At 38.7% G+C, this 19,118-nt stretch overlaps 1 long non-coding RNA gene across 3 annotated transcripts in view; it reads right to left on the bottom strand.

Annotated features, from left to right (window-relative positions):
- The window catches only part of LOC149123544 (uncharacterized), a 240,457-nt gene that overhangs the window by 50,802 nt on the left and 170,537 nt on the right, over window positions 1-19,118 (bottom strand). Inside the window, exon 4 of one of the 3 annotated variants that reach the window (XR_016217151.1) lies at window positions 15,624-15,810. The exons of the other annotated variants lie outside the window; for them this stretch is intronic. This is a non-coding gene — a long non-coding RNA (uncharacterized LOC149123544). Of the gene's footprint in view, window positions 1-15,623; window positions 15,811-19,118 lie in introns of those variants that run through there. 3 annotated transcript variants of the gene reach the window in all.

Raw genomic sequence — 19,118 nt, 5'->3', positions numbered from 1 at the left:
TGTGATTGTTTTTTAGCTTTCTTGTTCTTTTCCACTAGAGTTTAGGGTGCCTTTCCAAGTATAAGCAATTATCCATTCGATGTTCTAATTGATTTCTGTCAAAGAGAGTTAGTATTTGATCTGGTTTTGGAAAAGCTTTTAGTGTTTTATTTTATTTAGGCAGGAAAATTAGCTTATTCTCTAAAAATGCATACCAGGAAAAATAATCCAATTGTAGCAGATGAATTGAAACAAATAGTACAGCTCTAAGTGCTGCCTTAACTATGGAATATCAGAAACTACAGCTATAAACAAATCAATCTGGTAGGCAGAAATCATTCATTTATGCTTCAATTCTACAAGCTCCTGCTCAATCTCATTAACTCTGTGAAGCATCCCCAGAGTTCTCCATTCTTCTCAGATGAAATTAGTCACTCTTGAATCTGTTTTTATGTCTACTTGTCTACCTTTGCTAGAGTGGAGCATTATATTTAACTGTATATGTATCTGTCTTCTACTAAATTGAAAAATCCTTTGGGACTAGGACCATGTATTTATTTATTGGTCTAGCCCCGGTGACTAACAGAAAGTAGGAATTATACATTTTAATAAATTCGATTTTTTTAAATCTTTTTTTAATTAATTAATTTTTTTGACAGGCAGAGTGGACAGTGAGAGAGAGACAGAGAGAAAGGTCTTCCTTTGCTGTTGGTTCACCCTCCAATGGCCGCCGCCACAGCCGGCGTGCTGTGGCTGTCGCACCGTGCTGATCCGAAGCCAGGAGCCAGGTGCTTCTCCTGGTCTCCCATGTGGGAGCAGGGCCCAAGCACTTGGGGCATCCTCCACTGCACTCCCTGGCCACAGCAGAGAGCTGGCCTGGAAGAGGGGCAACCGACCGGGACTAGAACCCCGTGTGCCGGCGCCGCAGGCGGAAGATTAGCCTATTGAGCTGCGGCACCGGCAAATTTGATGTTTTTAAATAAATGTTTTATTTATTTAAAAGGCAGAATGATAAAGAGAGGAAAGACAGAGAGAAAGAGACCTTTCATCCTTTGAGTAACTCCCCAAATGGCCACAGCATCTCAGGACTGGGCCAGGCCAAAGCAAGGAGCCAGAAACTTCATCCAGATCTCCAATGTGGATGGCAGGAGCCCAGATACTTGGGTCATCATCTGCTGGTTTCCCAGGTGCATTAGTAGGAAGCTGGATTGGAAGTGGAACAGTTGGGACTTGAACTAGACCCCAGTATGGGATGCTGGTGTCACAAGCAATAGCTTAACCCATTGCACCACAAGCCAGCCCAAAATTGCATGATTTTAAAACTCAAAAAATTGTCTACTTTAGACTTAGCATGCAAAAATATTGCTACCTATCATCAGTCTTGGAAGATATTACTTTCATCTTTAAAACTGAAGTCACCATGACTCACTTGGCTGGTCCTCCGCCTGTGGCACCAGCACCCCGGGTTCTAGTCCCGGAAGGGGTACCAGATCCTGTCCTAATTGCTCCTCTTCCAGTCCGGCTCTCTGCTGTGGCCTGGGAAGGCAGTGGAGGATGACCCAAGCGCTTGGGCCCTGCGCCCGCACGGGAGACCCGGGGAGGTGCCTGGCTCCTGGCCTTGGATTGGCTCAGTGCGCCGGACATGGTGGCCGTTTAGGGGATGAACTGGCAGATAGGAGGACCTTTCTATCTGTCTCTCTCTCTCACTGTCTAACTCTACCTGTCAAAAAAAAAAAAAAAAAAAAAGCAGTTTATGGCCTGTGGTCTAAATCCTAAATTTTGAATAGCCCACAAGTTAACAATAGTTTGAATATTGGAATGATTGAAACATTTCAAGAAAAAAGGATGTTTCATGACACCTGATAATTATATAACATACAAACCTCATAAAAGTTCCTCTTGAAACTGATGGGGTTCAAGAAATGTTACCACAAAATATGGCACCAGGGCATTTGGTAAAATGCTAGAAGCAGAAGGGTTAATCTCACCTTATGCTCTTCTCTCCTAAAATTGTTCATAAAATCTAGGAAGTATTATTTGATCCTCTCTTAAATCAGCTAATAAGACCGCCACTACAGAGGTATCCACTCACTCTACACCCAGAGAAAAGGAACTTCCTTATCTCTGAAGAACAGGGACATGGAGAAAAATCTGGGCATTAACCGACCTTGCTAGGTTTCTGTCAGTTCAATACGATTATCAGAGTCTCTTTGTCCACACCTATCGCTCTGCAAATATCCACTTCTTCAACAAACCTAGCATAAAGGTATATATTTTGTATTATTTCATCAGACCTTCATTTCCTCATGGAGTTTCCCACATGAAGTAAAGCTTGCATGAAATAAATTGTTATTCTTGCTCCTGCTAACTTCTTTTATATGGGGGTCTCAGCTATGAACCTACAGTGGGTATGGAAATGGAAATGGTATTTTTCCTCCTCTACAAAATACCACCAGCACAGTATAGCTGTGAGAGAACTGAGTAGTGGTGGTAGATACCACCTGTCCACCAAAGTCTAAAACACTGAAACAGAACAGGTTTTCCAACTTGTACTCACGAACAAACCATCTTTATTTTCATACACTATAGAAAGGACTGATTTCCCCAAACTTTTTCACCTGCTCCACTTCCCACTAAGTGTGGTCATTTCATGCTGCAGGTACAGACACTCAGGGGAAGGTACACTTACGAGCTCTGCACATCAGTCCTGTTTTCTAAAACAATGCTGTGTCTTGATGGGCAAATTCAACAACTCCTAATTCACTACGTGTTTCAAAATGTTCCAGAATCACTACAAGTCACTTTAAAGATGAAAGCATTCCCCTTATTGTTGTTCAACTAATTCCACTTCACTTTCAAGAAAATGGGCCTTCTTATGAATAAGATAAACACCTAAAGCATATCTCAAATAGTATGCTGTTACTCCACCTGACTTCACATCTTGAAATAAAGTCAATTTCCTTTTTAGCTTCACTAAAACGAGAGACAAAAGGAAGGCTGTAATGAGGAAGGGAGGGAGAGACAGAGATTTGTTCTAGGCTTCATGAAACACTGGAATGAGTAAGTTGCCGTTTCATTTACTTGATGATAAACTTCAGGGAGAACAAAAATGTAATACTCAGAGAGGAAATTAGCATGTCATTTATTGTAGCAGATAGCCCTCCTGAGATATGTCTGTGTCTTTTGTATTCATTTTATTCTTTGACTTCCTCACCTCCATTTTCATGCCCAACACAAATCAGGAAAAGTGCAGGTGCTTATCCACAAACAGAACTCCCCATTTCTCATTTTCCCAGTAAATCAACAAATTTGAACAGCTGACAGAGCCAGTGAAACGCTACACAATATCACTGCCCTCAATTAACATCTCCTCTGGGCAACTCACACGGAATGAAGCTCCTTTTGTCTCTAGCAGACATCTTAAGGAGAGGAGGTATAAATTGATGAAAGGAAGAGGAATGTTTTGAATTGAGCTTGTTAGGGTAATATCTTCCTGGCCATCTTCCTTTCTCCTATTCATCTCTCAAAGAAGCAGCAAAGAGACCTTAAAATATTTCCCATTTGTTTTGAAGTAATCACTCTCCAGGTTGATGGGAAATGCTGTTCTCTGATGGTTAGTAAGCCTTGAACACTGCATCCTGTTTAAGAAGAGACGTGCCATCTGTATGAACAGGTTGTACCTTTGCAGGATGCAATCAAAACACTCTCCCAGGCACACAAGGACACCAAACCTCTAAACACACATGCATGTACACCAAATGTATTGGAGAATGTTGGATATTTGTAAACCAACTCTGCAAATTAAGAAAATCATTTCTAAAAAATAGTGAGAAGTGTGAAAAATAGAATGTGGTAAGCTTCACTGTAGCTTACACACTCTGTCTTAAGAGAAACAGCATTTAGGTACTTTTCCCCTCACATTTGTAGCCTGGGAAAAGTATTTTACAATTTCAAAGCTGAAAAGAAGAGCTGCAGTAGAGATATATCAACTGATAAAAGTAATGCTGACCAGGAAGCTTTTAAATTATTTTCAAAATCTTTTATCAAGTTATATTCTATTATAGAATGTGGTAGGTTTTAAAATTGGATTTCCCTCCAGCTGCAAAAGTGAGAGTGTTGTTCTGCCACTTTTTTCTTCGTGGGAACCCAAGGGTTATTAATTTTATACCTTAGGAAAGACAAGCAACATTCTAAACCAGAGCGCTAATGGAGAGTTGATGTTTGCAAACCTCTAGAGACTGGTTGTGCCTGTGTTCATTAATTCAACCAATACTTATAGAGCCCTACTAGGTGCTGTGGGTGCTTGATCAAAAAAACAGACCAACATTCCCACCATCAGGGAGCTTACTTTCTTTGGTGAAGAGAAACAGATGGAAGAAAATAAGGATCTCAAATAAGCACACACAATATATTAAAGATGAAGTGTGTGATAGAAAAAATTAAAGCAAGGTGAGGTGGACTGAAGTGTGGGTTGTGGGGAAAAGGTTGTCACGATTTTGAAAGAAATAAAAGGAATAGGTTCAACTAGGTCTGGTATGTTTGAAGAATATCAAGGGGAAGTAAATTGAGTGAGGATAAAAGCAGTCAATGTACAAAGGCAGATAGAAGTGGGTAGACTATGTAAGGGCTAAGAGTAATAATCTAAAAAAACACAAGCGTACTTCAGAAGATTTCTAGAAAACTAGAAATGAATGAAGTTGTTTCTGAAATGCTTGCAACACACATTTTCTATGAATTTTGGAAGAATCCTCATATACACAGTTTCAAAATTTTTGCAGCAAAATACAGTTGTCTTTTAATTCCATTTTATAAATGGGAGCCATAGGAAGATTTGAGCAGAAGCATGGAATCACTGTTATGTTGGGATTACAGGGAATATTACTTTGAGATAGAAGAAGTGTTCTAGAAAATGAAGTTCATACTCACAGTAAGGCATTACTTGTCTCACATAATGTGCAGTGATATGAAGACAGTAGAGCTAAGATTCCTTATTTAGAACACAGGAAAACTGACTAGCTTGAGATTTGCTATACGATTAGTCAATCATTTCATCTCTCAATTGTCCACAGAAATTACAACTCAATCAGGCTTAAGCCAAGAGTTCTTGTATCTACCAAAGGGATAGTAGGAACCCAGGACTTGAGTCACCACCTGCTTCCCTCCCCCACCTGGTGTAGCTTAGCAGGAAACTTGATCAGCATTGGAGATGGGACTGGAATGGGACATGGGCATCTCAACCTGTGGCTTAAACTGCTGCACCATAATGCCTGCTCCTTGTTAATTGCTGTTTTTTTTTTTTTCCCGTGAAAGTGGGAGAAGGTCTATAATCAACTCATCAAATAAAAGATTAATATCCAGAACATAAAAGCAGCTCAAGAAACTTAATAGTAAAATAAATAAATAATAGGCAAAAGACATGAAGACTATTTTTTTCCAAAGGAAGAAATACAATGGTCAACAGACAAATGAAAAAATGCTCACATCAGTAGCCATTAGGGAAATACAAATAAAAACAACAATGAGGTCTCATTTCACTCCAATTGCAATGGATATTATGTCAAATACAAAAAAATAACAAATACTAGCATGGTTTTATGAAAAGAGGTATCCTAATATACTCTTGGGAGAATGCAGATTAGTACATACATTTTGGAAAATAGTATGGAGATTCCTCAAAATCTAAAAATGAATCTACTATATGACCCAGCACTCCTACTTTTGGAAATATATCCTCAGGAAATGAAATCAGAATGTGAAAATGATAACAGTCTTCCATGTTTATAGCAGACAAACTTATAATGGCAAAAATATGTAATCAACCTAGATGTTCATAAACAGTTGATTTGAAAAAGAAAATGTGATATATATATATGTCCATATATATATATAATCCATATATATATATATATATATATATATATATATATATATGTCAGGAGCCAGGTTCCTCTTCCTGGTCTCCCATGCAGGTGCAGGGCCCAAGTGCCTGGGCCATCCTCCACTGCCATCCTGGGCCACAGCAGAGAGCTAGACTGGAAGAGGAGCAACTGGGACTAGAATCTGGCACCCATATGGGCTGCCAGCATCTCAGGTGGAGGATTAACCAAGTGAGCCACAACATCGACCCCTGCCACTTCACTTTCTTGAGTATTTCCTTTGTAGTGTGGATGCTTCTTAGTGATATAATTGCACTTGTTTACTTTTTTTCTTTTATTGCCCATACTTCTGGGGTCTTATCCAAGAAGTCTTTTCCTATGCCAATGTCTTGCAGTTTCCCTGACCTTTGCCTCTAGTAATTTGATGGTATCTGGTTGTAGATTTAGATCCTTCATCCATTTTGAGTTGATTTTTGTATACAATTGTAGGTATGTAGTGACCTAGTTTTCCCAGAACCATTTGTTGAAGAGACTGTCCTTGCTCCATGGGTTAATTTTAGCTCCTTTTTTGAAGATTAGTTGGTTGTAGAAATTTGGATTGATTTCAAGTGCTTCATTCTATTCCATTGGTCTTTCCATCTGTTTATGTTTTTGTACCAGTACCAGGCTGTTTTGATTACAACTGTATGTCTTGAAATCTGGTATTGTGATACCTCTGGCGTTGTTTTTGTTGTATAAGATTGTGTTAGCTATTCAGGGACTCCAGTATTTCCATATGAATTACAAAATCATTTTTTTTCTATATCTGAGAAGAATGTTTTTGGTAGTTTGATAGGTATCACATTGAATCTGTAAATTGCTTTCAGTAGTATGGACATTTTGATGTTATTGATTCTTCCAATCCATGAACATGGAAGATTTTCCCATTTTGGGGGTCTTCTTCTTTTTCTTTTATATTTTTTTAATTCTCATCACAGAGATCTTTGACATCCTTGGTTAAATTTATTCCAAGGTATTTGATTTTTTTTTCGTAGCTATTGTGGATGGTGTTCATCTTAGAAACTCTTGTTCAGTTGTGGCATCATCCGTGTATACAAAGACTTGATTTTATATCCTCCCATTTTTTTTTTACAGACGGAGTGGACAGTGAGAGAGAGAGACAGAGAGAAAGGTCTTCCTTTTTGCCATTGGTTCACCCTCCAATGGCCGCCGCGGCCGGCGCGCTGCGGCTGGCGCACCGCACTGATCCGATGGCAGGAGCCAGGTGCTTATCCTGGTCTCCCATGGGGTGCAGGGCCAAGCACTTGGGCCATCCTCCACTGCACTCCCTGGCCACAGCAGAGAGCTGGCCTGGAAGAGGGGCAACCGGGACAGAATCTGGTGCCCCAACCGGGACTAGAACTCTGTGTGCCGGCACCGCAAGGCGGAGGATTAGCCTAGTGAGCCGCGGCGCCAGCCTATATCCTCCCATATTTACAAACTTTTTTATGAGCTCCAATAGTCTCTTAGAGGAATATTTTGGGTCCCCTATGTAAAGGATCACGCCACCTTTATATAGGGATAGCTTGACTTTCTCCTTCCCAATTTGTAACCATTTGATTACTTTTTCTTGTCTAATGGCTGTGGCCAAAACTTCCAGGAGTATATTGAAAAGCAGTGAGAGTGGATACCCTCGTCTGGTTTCAGATCTCAGTGGGACTGTTTTCAACTTTTCCCCATTCAATAGGACACTGGCCATGGGTTTGTGATATACTGTTTTGATTTTATTGAGAAATGCTTCTTCTATTCCCAATTTGCTTAAGTTTTCATCATGAAAGGATATTGTTTTGTCATGTTTTCTCTGCATCTATTGAGACAATCATTTGATTTTAATTCTTCAGTTTGTTGATGTGTTGTATCACATTAACTGTCAGGACTCATAACATCCTGTCATTATACTGCCATCTTGGACTCTCAGGTCTTGTTTGTTAATCCATTCAGCCAGTACATATGTTTTTGGAGAATTTAGGCTATTTACATTCAAGGCTATTATTTATAAGTAATGACTCGGTCCTGCCATTTTTCCATAAATATTCTTTACAATGTTTGCTTTGGATTTCCTATGTACTTTTACTAGGAGATTTTTTCCCTGCATGTCCTTTCATAATGATGACTTTCTGTGTTTCTGTGTGTAGCACATCCTTAAGCATCATTTATTTGTTAAGGAAGGTCTTTATTTTACCTTCATTCATAAGTGAGAGCTTTGCAGGATACATTATTCTGGGTTGACAATTTTTTTTTTTTTTTAACTTTAGACTTGGACTGTGTCTCTCCATTCTCTCTTAGCTTGTAAGGTTTCTAATGAAAAATCAGCTGTCAGTCAAATTGGAGATTTTCTGAAGGTAATCTTGTGGTTCTCTCATGCACATTTTAGAATCTTTCCTGTATGTTTTACTGTTGAAAATCTGACAAAAATCTGTTATGGTGAAGATCTTTCTGGTCATGTATATTCTCAGTCCTATGTGATTCCTGTTACTAGGATGTCTCTTTCTTTCTCCAAATTAGGGAAATTTTCTGTTATTATTTCACTGAATAGGCCTTCTAATTAATTCTCCTTCCACACCTTCAAGAAATCCCAAGACCTTTATGTTGGGTTGTTTGATAGTATTCCATAAATCTCTACTTTTAATATTCCTCATTTCTTTTTTTGTCTGAATAAGATATTTCCAAAGATTTTTCTTCTAGCTCAAATATTTTTTCTTCCACCTCTCCACTTGGGTTGTGAAGGCTTTCCACTGAATTTTCTATTTGATATACTGAATTTTTCATTTTTTATATTTCAGTTTGATTTCTCATCAAAATCTATGTCATGGGAAAATCTTTCATCCATGCCATGTACAAATTTCTTTAACTCATTAATTTGCTTCTCTGTGCTTCTGAGTAATCCTATGATCAGTTTTTTTAAATTCTGCTTCAGGCATTTCATCAGTCTCTTCATCTTTAACTTCTAATATTGAAGATTTGTTTTCCTTTGGGGGAGTCACACTGTCTTCCTTGTTCTTGTTTCTTGTATTTCTGTGTTTACCTTTGGGCATTTGTGGAAACCTTTTTGGTTTTCTGCTCTGATGGCTTTTATCTTTGAACTATGCCTCTGTAGCTTAGTGGATATCCAGGGGCATATGCTGGGTGGGGCCAGAGAGCTCTGCTCAGTGTTCAACTGTAGAGCAAGTCCAGGGTGACACCGAGGTTGGGTGGAGTAGATCTCTACTGTCAGCAGAGAACAGGGTATGATCATATCTGCTGGCATAATCACAGCCTCACCTCCTCTCTTTCCAGGTGATCAATGCCTGAGGTTAGCCCATAGTGGCTGCAACACCCACCCAAGCAGGCCCATGAACCATACAAAGGATCTGTGCAGTTCTAAGTCTGAGCACAGAACCCTCTGCAATGACCCACCCCAGGCAATCAGAGAACTCTGTGTCTCTGAAGCCACACAGAGGGCAGTAGTAGAATTTCAACAGTCAGAGTGCACAAGATCCCACAGTCACAGGGTGTGCAAGATCCACTCTCAGCCCCATGAGCCTGCCCTGTCCACAGAGCGAGCACAAGCATTCCCAGAGACAGCTGTCTTTGGGTGCTCTGCCTTGATGGTTGAGTCCTGGAGCCTATGATATAGTGGAGACAGGGGAGCACTTCACAGTCCTAAGTGGGTCCAGAGGCCCTTGCCAACCCTCCAGGCCAGACTCAAAGTCAGGGGGGAATGCAGACTTATCTCTCTGATAAAATCCTCTAGTTGTCTGCACGCATGAGCCACCACAGCCTCTGCTTGTGTTAAGGTGGTGCTTTCTCCCTGCTGGTTGCTGGGCACCATTGTTTGGTGATGGGGAGAAAGAAATGAGTTCTTCCTCAACAGAGTTAGGCCAGACTTAAAGTCAGCGTGGTCTGCAGGGTCTTCCTCATGCAGTATCACCAGTGACATGGGCTGCCGCAATCTGCTCTCATTTCACTCCCAGAAGATGTCTCCTCCAGCCCACCACTGCAGGAGTCACAGGTGGTGCCACCACTTGCTGCAGTGTGTCTGTTCTGTCCACACTTCTCTATGGTGTCTCTCTTCTTCTTTTTTTTTCTAAAGATGATTTCTTTAAAAAAAAAAAGATTTATTCACTTATAGGCAGAGTTACAGAGAGGCAGAGGCAGAGAGAGAGAGAGGTCTTCCATCGCTGGTTCACTCCCCAGTTGGCTGCAACAGAGCTACACTGATCCGAAGCCAGGAGGTTCTTCCAAGTCTCCCACATAGGGGAAAGGGCCCAAGGACTTGGACCATCTTCTACTGCTTTCCCAGGCCATAGCAGAGAGCTGGATCAGAAGTGAAGAAGCTGGGTCTCAGACGAGCATCCATATTGGATGCCGGCAATGCTGGCGGCAGCTTTACACACCCGTCCTGGTATCTCTCTTCTTTATGTAGAATTTCCATGCAAAATTCTCTTTGACTCACCCCCTGCAAATGTACCTCCTCCACTTTTCTTATGTTATCTTTCCCTGGTCAAAATCAACATGTCTTTTCCCTATTCAGCCATCCTGGGATCAATCTGCAGCGAATTATTTCTAATGGCTTCTTCCAGGAGAGCTGAATTTTCTTTCTTTGCCACAGAACTCCAATGCCTAGGGGAAAAAAACAACTTTCCTCTATCAACTGTACCTAAGTATAGGTGTGCTGAATACAAATTTTATATTTTAATGTTTTACTTTCTCATATTTTATTGTCAATCAGTTTCTATCAGCATTTACAGATCTGAGCCAACTATAGAGATGAGGTTCATAAGACATGACAAAATAAGTCATAAGACACAGCTGCATAATAAACTTTGTCATACACGAGAAATATAGAATGATACAGAAAATTCAAACTCAACGTTCTCAAAATTTGAAAGAAAATGATTTACACACACACTTACCCCAGAAAAAGAGAGAGAAAAGAAAAGAATTACAAGTTAGGATTTGAACTCAATACTGAAATCCAAGTTGCCTGATTCTAGGATGAGTACCTGAAATGATGAGGATTTTTCTGTTCCAAGTTTGGTACAATAATAAAGCATTAAAAAGAAGATAGTGTCTTAATGAAAGCAACACAGTTGGGTCAAGTGTTGCCAGTAATAGAGTCTGAGCAATATACAGACAGAAATCACTCAGACCTCTTCTTGCAATGCGTAGATGAGATAATGAAAAAAAAACTGCTGATTCATGCCAACAAAATTTGATAAAGCCTCAGTAATAGATTCATTTTGTTATTTTCAATTTTTTTATTTTTAAGGTATACATAAAAGACCAAATGATCTGTGTCTGGCTTACTTAGCCCATGCAGGGGACATTACACCTCTCAACGAAAAGCTGTGTACTCAAATTACTACCTCTCTTATGCCTTGCAGCAGGATTCCTTCCTTACCCCCTAGACAAGACGGACGCTGTATTTATTATGAGAAATTCTGAAAAGAACCACAGATAATAGGTTTTTGACGCCTTGTAAGATTGTGTAAGATGTTGGTAGGATAAGATTTCAGTTGTGTGATGTTTTGGAAATCCTGCATTTTCTGTTGCTGTCAAAATAATAGCCACGGTGCTTTTCTTTTCCCTAAGAAGTTTTAATGTTCAGGGACTCTGAGTACCCAGTTTCATGAAGTATGCCTTTCATTTCCACAGAAATAGTGCCTTCCTGGCTCTGCTCTGCCTGTCTACAAAGGCATACGAATCTAAATTGTTCAAATCTTCAGTCTGGGCCTTGTGATGGTTAATTGGCTAAAGAATTTCTAGAGATCTGAAAGAGCAGTATTCTGGGTGTGTCTGTGAGGTTGTTTTCAAATGAGATGCACCCATGAATCTGAATGCTTGAGGTGGGAAGATCATACCTTCGGTGGGCAAGGGGCAAGGGGAGATCTGTAGAGACTAGACAGGAAGGTGATTTGGGGCTATCCCAGAGAAAGAGCTGGGACAACTAGACTCTTACCTTTGATCTCAGTGGCTGACTTGGACTGCAGGACTACACCACAGGTTCCCTTGTAGGCACTCCGGCTTTTCAGCCTTGAAATGAGACTTTTACCCTTGGGTTCTCTGGTACAGAGGCCCCTGAACTTGTATTGAGCCAGACCACTGGCAGGCATCCCAGGGACCCCAGACTGTTGACTACCTCTTGCTGGACTTATCAACTGCCACAATCATGTGAGCCAAACTCCTTAATAAATTCTCTTTCATATACCTATATACATAGCCTATCAATTTTGTGTCTAGAGAACCATGCTTTGCTTTTACACAAGAAATGTTCAGGGCTGGTGCTGTGGCATAATGGGTTAAGCCACTGCCTGTACCACTGGCATCCCATTTGGGCCCCAGTTCAAGTATCAGTTGCTCCACTTCTGATCCAGCTTCCTGCTAATGTGCCTTGGAAAGCAGCAAAAGTGCTTGGACCCCTGCACCTATGTGGGAATCCCTGAAGAAGCTCCTGGCTTCTGGTTTCAGATCAGCTCAGCCCCAGCCATTGTGGTCATTTAGAGAGTGAACCAATAAATGGAAGATCTCCTCTCTCTCTCTCTCTCTCTCTCTCTCTCTAACTCTGCCTTTCAAGTAAATAAAATAAATCTTTTTTAAAAAGGAAAGAAATGTTCATGTACTTTGAGTTCACAGTTTTGTGAAGTATGACTTATTTCTACAGAAATGATGCCTTCCCATTCCTGTCTGTCTATAAAGTCATATAACTCTGAATGGTTCAAATCTTACATTTGGGCCTCTTGAATTAGAACATTTCAAGAGATATAACGAATCTATCGAAACCAGAATTCATCTTGCACACAGCAGGCTGACTGACTGCGAATACAGAAAGTGCCTATTAAGTTCTGGTCTAGAAGCATTCTACAATAAAGTGAGTTCACTGGAGTTGATTTCCACAGTCAGCTACATTAATCACCAGGTTCTCGGCTGCTATGTTTTGTATGTTTGCTGCCTAATATGTAAAAGAGGCTGCGTAAATCTCACCAGTTCCTTGACAAGCAGCTATAGCTTTTTGTTCTTTATTACAGAGTAAAAATCCCAGAGTGAAATGGATTTTTTGATCACTCAATGTCAAACAAGTAAGAAATATTATTTCATAATATACCTATCACTGCTTAAATATTAAAAATGGTGAAATGCAAAGGAATGTGGAAAAATTGCATAGAAGATAAGGCGGTGCTGTTAGAAGGAGATGGGAGAAAGCGGCCTCAGCACCAACAGTAGTCTCTTTCCTTCCTTTCTCTCTTTTCTTTCATCCTCTCCCCTCTTTCTTCCTTTTTCCTCCCTCTTTCTGTTCCCTTCCTTTTCCCTCCACTACACTTCCTTTTTCCATTTATGCATTATCTTTATTTCATAAAAATGAAAACATTTACTCAAGACATCTAACTCTAGTCATAGGACATAGGCAAAAACAACTTGGTTGATTTGCATCCAGTGGATCCTGTTCATTTTCAAGAGTGTTATGAAAATTGGAGGGTATTTTCCTTCTTTTATGCATTCATTCAGCAAATGCCAGTATTACAATGCGCCAAATTAGACACCAAGTATTCAAAGATGAACAAAACAGGAAGTTCAAGGTGTAAAGGGAAGCAGACAATAAAGAATGAAACAAAATCTGTTTAAAATAATCAGATCCAGCTGTTATTAGAATAAAAAACAGTACCAGAGTAGAATAGCATGACTTAAATTCTATAATGGGGTAAAACATACAGAAAAAACTATTGCACCATCAATTTTATACTATTTGTCATGAGAAAATAAATTTGCTGAGGTGATTAGCTATTCTAGTTGATAGACTAATTCTTTGAACATCAGAGAATATCAATACTACTTGCTGGAAGACATACAGAACCATATTCTGATGAATGTGGTTGATCTTCATTTATATGTGAAGTTCTGTTCACTCATTCTAGGTGAGACTGAGCTGAGTAAAACACTCTGTTTTATGAATGTAAAATTAATAAGATGATACTTATACAGAGATAACAACATTGCATAAAACAAGTTAGGGTGAGTATCTTAGGACTCCTCATAAAATCTACAGAAGATGACAGCAATTACCCTTTTACAATAAGGCAGTCTATGACATTCCTTTGCTCAGACCTTCTAATGGCTTCTGGCCTCACCCCAAGTGAGTGCTAAAATACTTGCAATGACCTTCTAGATCCTACACAATTTGCCTTCCGTTTTGACCTCTTCTCCCACTACTATTCCCCTTAACTTACAATTCAGCTATTGATGCTTCTTTCACAAAGCATCAAAACATCAGCCCTTTGGAACTGATTCTTTCCTCTAGACGTTCACATGGCTAACTCTCCTACCTCCTTCCAGACTTTGATCAAGTCTTATCTTCTAAAGGATTCTTAGTATCATGTGTTTCGCTTGCCATATATTCTTTATTTCATTGTACTTCCTATACTCTGTGTACTCTGTAATTTAGATATCCTGTGTATTGTTTATTGTTTAAATTTTTTCTATCTGTGTTTATCAGGGATAATGGCCAATAGGTTTCTTTTCTCTCTTTATTTTTTTCCTCATGGTTTCTATGCTTTGTTTATTTCTTAGTACAATGTTGGCATTATAGAATTACATTAGCAAGTACTCTACTCATTAACATTTTGGAATTGTTTGAAAAGAATTGTTGTTCACTCTTTCACCAATGTTTTTTGGAACTAAGCAAGTTCTATAAAAATCTATCAGGTTATGGATTTTTGTTTGATGAGAGACTTTTAATTGCTGTTTCATCTCATTACTCAATATTGGTCTTTTTAGATTTTCTATTTCTTCTTGATTAATTCTTTGAAGGTTGTATGTATCTAGGATTCGCTCCATTTCTTCTGGGTTCTCCAATCTGTTATTGTGTAATTGTTAGTCTCTTATGATACTTTATTTCTGTGATATTTGGTGTAATGTCTCCATTTCATCTCTAACATTATTCATTTGAGCTTTCAATTTTTCCCCTTTGGTAGTCAAAAGTTTGTTGATTTTGTTTATCTTTAAAAAAAAATTCTTTTGTGTTTTTGAAATTTTTTCATCTTTGTTTTCTTTATTTCTGCTCTGATATTTATTTTTTCCTTCTAATAACCTGAGTTTAGTTTGTTCTTCCCTTTCTAGGTCCTTAAGATGCATCAGTAAGTTGTTTATTTAGGGGATGACATTGTGCCATCTGCAACACTGGCATCCCTGTGAGCACCAGTTCGAGACCAAGTTATTCTGCTTCTCTTTCAAAATTTTTTTTTATTTATTTTTACACATCTGAGAAAGCAGCAGAGGATGCCCCAAGTGCTTAGGCCCCTACCATCCACATGGGAGACCCAGATGGAGCTCCAGGCTACTGGTTTTGGCTTGGACCATCCCTAGCAGTCGCAGTCATCTGGGGAGTGAAACAGCAGATGGAATATTCTCTCTCTCTCATCTCACACTCTGTAATTCTGCCTTTCAAATAAAAACCTTCAAAAATTTGTTTATTTGAAATATTTCTGATATAGCAAATAACTCCCATTACTGCTCTTGCCATATCCCATATATGTTTTATTTCATTTGTATTTATTTTAGGGAAATTTTTTTTTTATTTCACCTTTAACATTTTTAATGACCCATCAGTGTTAATAAGTATGTTGGTCAATTTTCATGTTTGTATATTTCCATTGTCTTGTTTTGATTTCTTGTTTTATTCCTTTTAATTCAGAAAAAAATACATGGTATCAATTTTTAAAAAAAAATTATTTATTTATTTGAAAGTCAGAATTACACAGAGAAAGGAGAGGCAGAGAGAGAGGTCTTCCATCTGATGGTTCACTCCCCAGATGGCTGCAAGGGCCAGAGCTGCAACAATCCGAAGCCAGGAGCCAGGAGCTTCCTCTGGGTCTTCCAGGTAGTTTCAGGGGCCCAAGGATGTGGGCCATCTTCTACTGCTTTCTCAGGCCACTGCAGAGAGCTGTATCGGAAGTAGAGCAGCCAGGACTTGAACCAACACCCATATGGGATGCCAGCACTGCAGGTGGCGGCTTCACCTGCTATGCCACAGCACAGGCCCCATCTGCTCTTCATTGGTAATATTGGCCAATTAGAATATAAACCTTATGTGTATAGGAGTTTTCATCTGTTTCATTTTCTGATGCAGTGTAAGCATTCACTATGTCTAAAACATAGTAGGTACTCAATAGATTTCTATTAAATGAATGAATAAGTAATCAGCTATGATTGGAAGGTAAAGGCAATGGAAGAAAATCAGAAATCACTTAGTGTATGATGAAGTAGAGCTTTGAAAATAACAGGAAGGGATGGTCTTCCTGATTCTTCAATCTCACTTCAGATTATCATTTTTTCAGCATGTGAAGGGCATTTCTCAAACACAGATAGGCTTATAAAATTTATTTAAGTAACTGATTCATTGAAGTGTGATTCATGATGCATGATCATAAAGCAACTTTGTTTGAGTCTCTCATTGTCCTTCTAATGTATCTAGTTTTCTCCTTTCCACTGGATGAAATGTCAGACAATATCATGATTCTTTTGATCATTCTCAAAAATGGTCACTTTAAATAAAATTATTACCTCAGTTACATAACTAAAATATGAAGTCAAACTTCATTTAACACTGGGAATAATCCCTGCCTTCCCCCATCAGATCCACTGGTAGGTGTGGGATGAAGGTCGGGGAGGGAGGCACTCTCCATCTCCTTCTCTATGACCATTCCAGAGTTGGAGCCCAAGAAGAGGCAAGGGTGCACGGAGGACAGGACATATTTTATTTGACTCATCGTGTCCTAAGTTGGCATTCAGTGACTCTGGCAACTGGGTAACAAAGACTCTTTGCCTCATGAGTGCTTTTATGGCTCTCAAGATATTGCTCAATCACTGGTGATCTCTCAGCTTCTATTTGTCAAACCCAAGCAAAAGCATTTGTATGTAAGGGGTCAATTACTCTTTCATGTGCCACATATTCCAGATCCCAGAAAGGGAGGCAACTTTTACATTATGAACTAAGATAATATCCTTAGACTTCCTCTAATTTCTGATCTTCATGTGGCCCATGCATTCACACATTTTTTGCCAAAACAAAAACAGCTTCTTATTTAGTCTAGCTCTTAAACACCTATTTTAGCATTTTTTTTCCTTTTAGGATTTTTAAAGTAGGAGTAAACTATCTTCCCACTTTGTCTACCACCTCTCCCAAATGCTGGAAGTCTGTTTTAAAATTTTAGAGTGGTCTTAAAACTCTACTTTCCGAATTGAGATAAAGGAAAAACACCTGCTCTCATGGGTGGAGATGAGATTCGTTGGATGAAATTTGTCAGTCTCCACTTAGTCTATCTTATGTACTCATGATTATATTTTTACCAGATTGAGAGTTGAAAACTGGTTCATGGCCAATTTCTATTTGTAATGTAATATTACATGGCCTGTCTCAGTACTTCCTTCCGTATCTTTTCCGTTATGATATCTATTTTCTTAAAATGTTGACTAAAGCTTTCATTTTAACATCCAATTCTACCTGAAAAACTATTCTCTGCTTCTCAGTTGCCCAAGAGACAAACATACACTATGTTCCAATCCATGTTCTAGACCTCGATTTGCATACAGCAGATATGAATATGCTGGAGTATTTATCTTTACCAACATATACCATAAATTACCCATCTTATTTTTACTTTTCTCTATGATGTTCTACCTTATAAAATACCATTTCACTCATCTCTGAACAGGAAATCAAAGTTTATCTTTTATATCACTGCTCTAGAGTTACTTTCTCTGGGAATCTTACCCTGAATTTCCTGGACAGAATTTACCAACTTCAATTCTGAGCCTTATATATCATAATCACCTGTAAGTTAAGGGAATGCATTATAAACTTTTTATATTTTAATTTATGTTAAGCAAGAAAAGTACTATCGACCAATTAGCTATTAATAGAAGATCAATATATTTTTTGAAACATTTATAGTGGGTAACCAAAGACAGACTTGTAGACCAATGAGTCCATCTAGACTACAGAATGCATTGGATAGAGCAAAACAAGTCCCTGTCCTTCCCATCTCTCCCCCGCCCCCCGTCTCTGTGTGTGTGTGTGTGTGTGTGTGTGTCTTTGTGCACATGTATGTATGTGTGTCACTGTGCCTTTCAAATAAATAAATAAATCTTAAAAAAAGAAAATGTCACAAGAATTATAGTGGAGCTGTGAACTCTAAGTCTTTAAGAAATGATCAAACAGAGTAAGAATAAAAGATAGTATGATTGATGTTGGATGAATGGCAGGATAACAGTATAATTATTTTGGGAGTTCAGAAGGGGAAAAAGATAATTCTCAGTCTACTTTGGACATGTTAATTTTATGAGAAAAGTAAGAACCCTGTTAGGATTTCCATGTGGCACACTGAAGCACTGGCAAACTACTAGACTTTTATTTGGAAGAATTTGGGTAGAGAATTGTAAATTGTGACAAATTTAGAAATATATATAATTTAAAAACTATATAAAATGTTCAGAGATTTTAAAAAGATAATTAACAAGAAGAATAAAAGGCCTATGGGAAAGAATTTCATCACAAGAAGGGGCAATGCAGGCTGACTCAGTGAAGTCCATATTCCCTTTAGGCCATAAAAGAACAAATCAATGAAATTAGCATCTAAGATTATCATCTTAGATTAGCATTTAAGAAATAGGAACAGATGACAAAGATGAGGAAAAACTGTTGAATTAAACTTATTGAATTCAAAACAAACACTTTGATCTGAATCAATAATAAGTAGATTTGATGTGGCAGAAAATGTAATTAGTCATTTACAGGACAAAACAATGAAGAGACCAAAGGGAAAGGACAGATAGTTTACTGGCAGAGAAAATGAGAAAACGCCAAGCAAACTTAAAATCCAGCTTATGTAAGGGGGTCTTCCATAAAGAAACCAGGGAGTATGGCGTTTCAGCAAGTAAGAATTCAAGACAATGACCTGGTTTTAAAAAATAATTTGTATTTTGAAGTTAAGAGAAAAATCACATTCAAGACAATCAATAATAAAGTCATAAAACATGGCTTGGTAACTTTGACAAATTTCAACCATAAAGAATGCTTCAGACACAGAAAATGCAAGATGGCCCAATACCACTTTCAAATGCCAGAAGACAAGGGAACAATACCCACAGAGATGGAGGGGAAAGATCAAGACCCACGACTTCCACATTCATCCAAGCTGCTTCAAATGTGGAGGCAATAACGGGCAAGGTCTCATAAAATAGAATGTTATT

This window comes from Oryctolagus cuniculus, chromosome 11, assembly GCF_051225735.1.
Source record: "Oryctolagus cuniculus isolate XC-2025 breed Fujian yellow rabbit chromosome 11, ASM5122573v1, whole genome shotgun sequence".
Lineage (NCBI taxonomy): Eukaryota > Metazoa > Chordata > Mammalia > Lagomorpha > Leporidae > Oryctolagus > Oryctolagus cuniculus.
The sequence above is the reverse complement of the archived record's forward strand: the minus strand, read 5'-3'. Positions and strand labels throughout refer to the sequence as shown.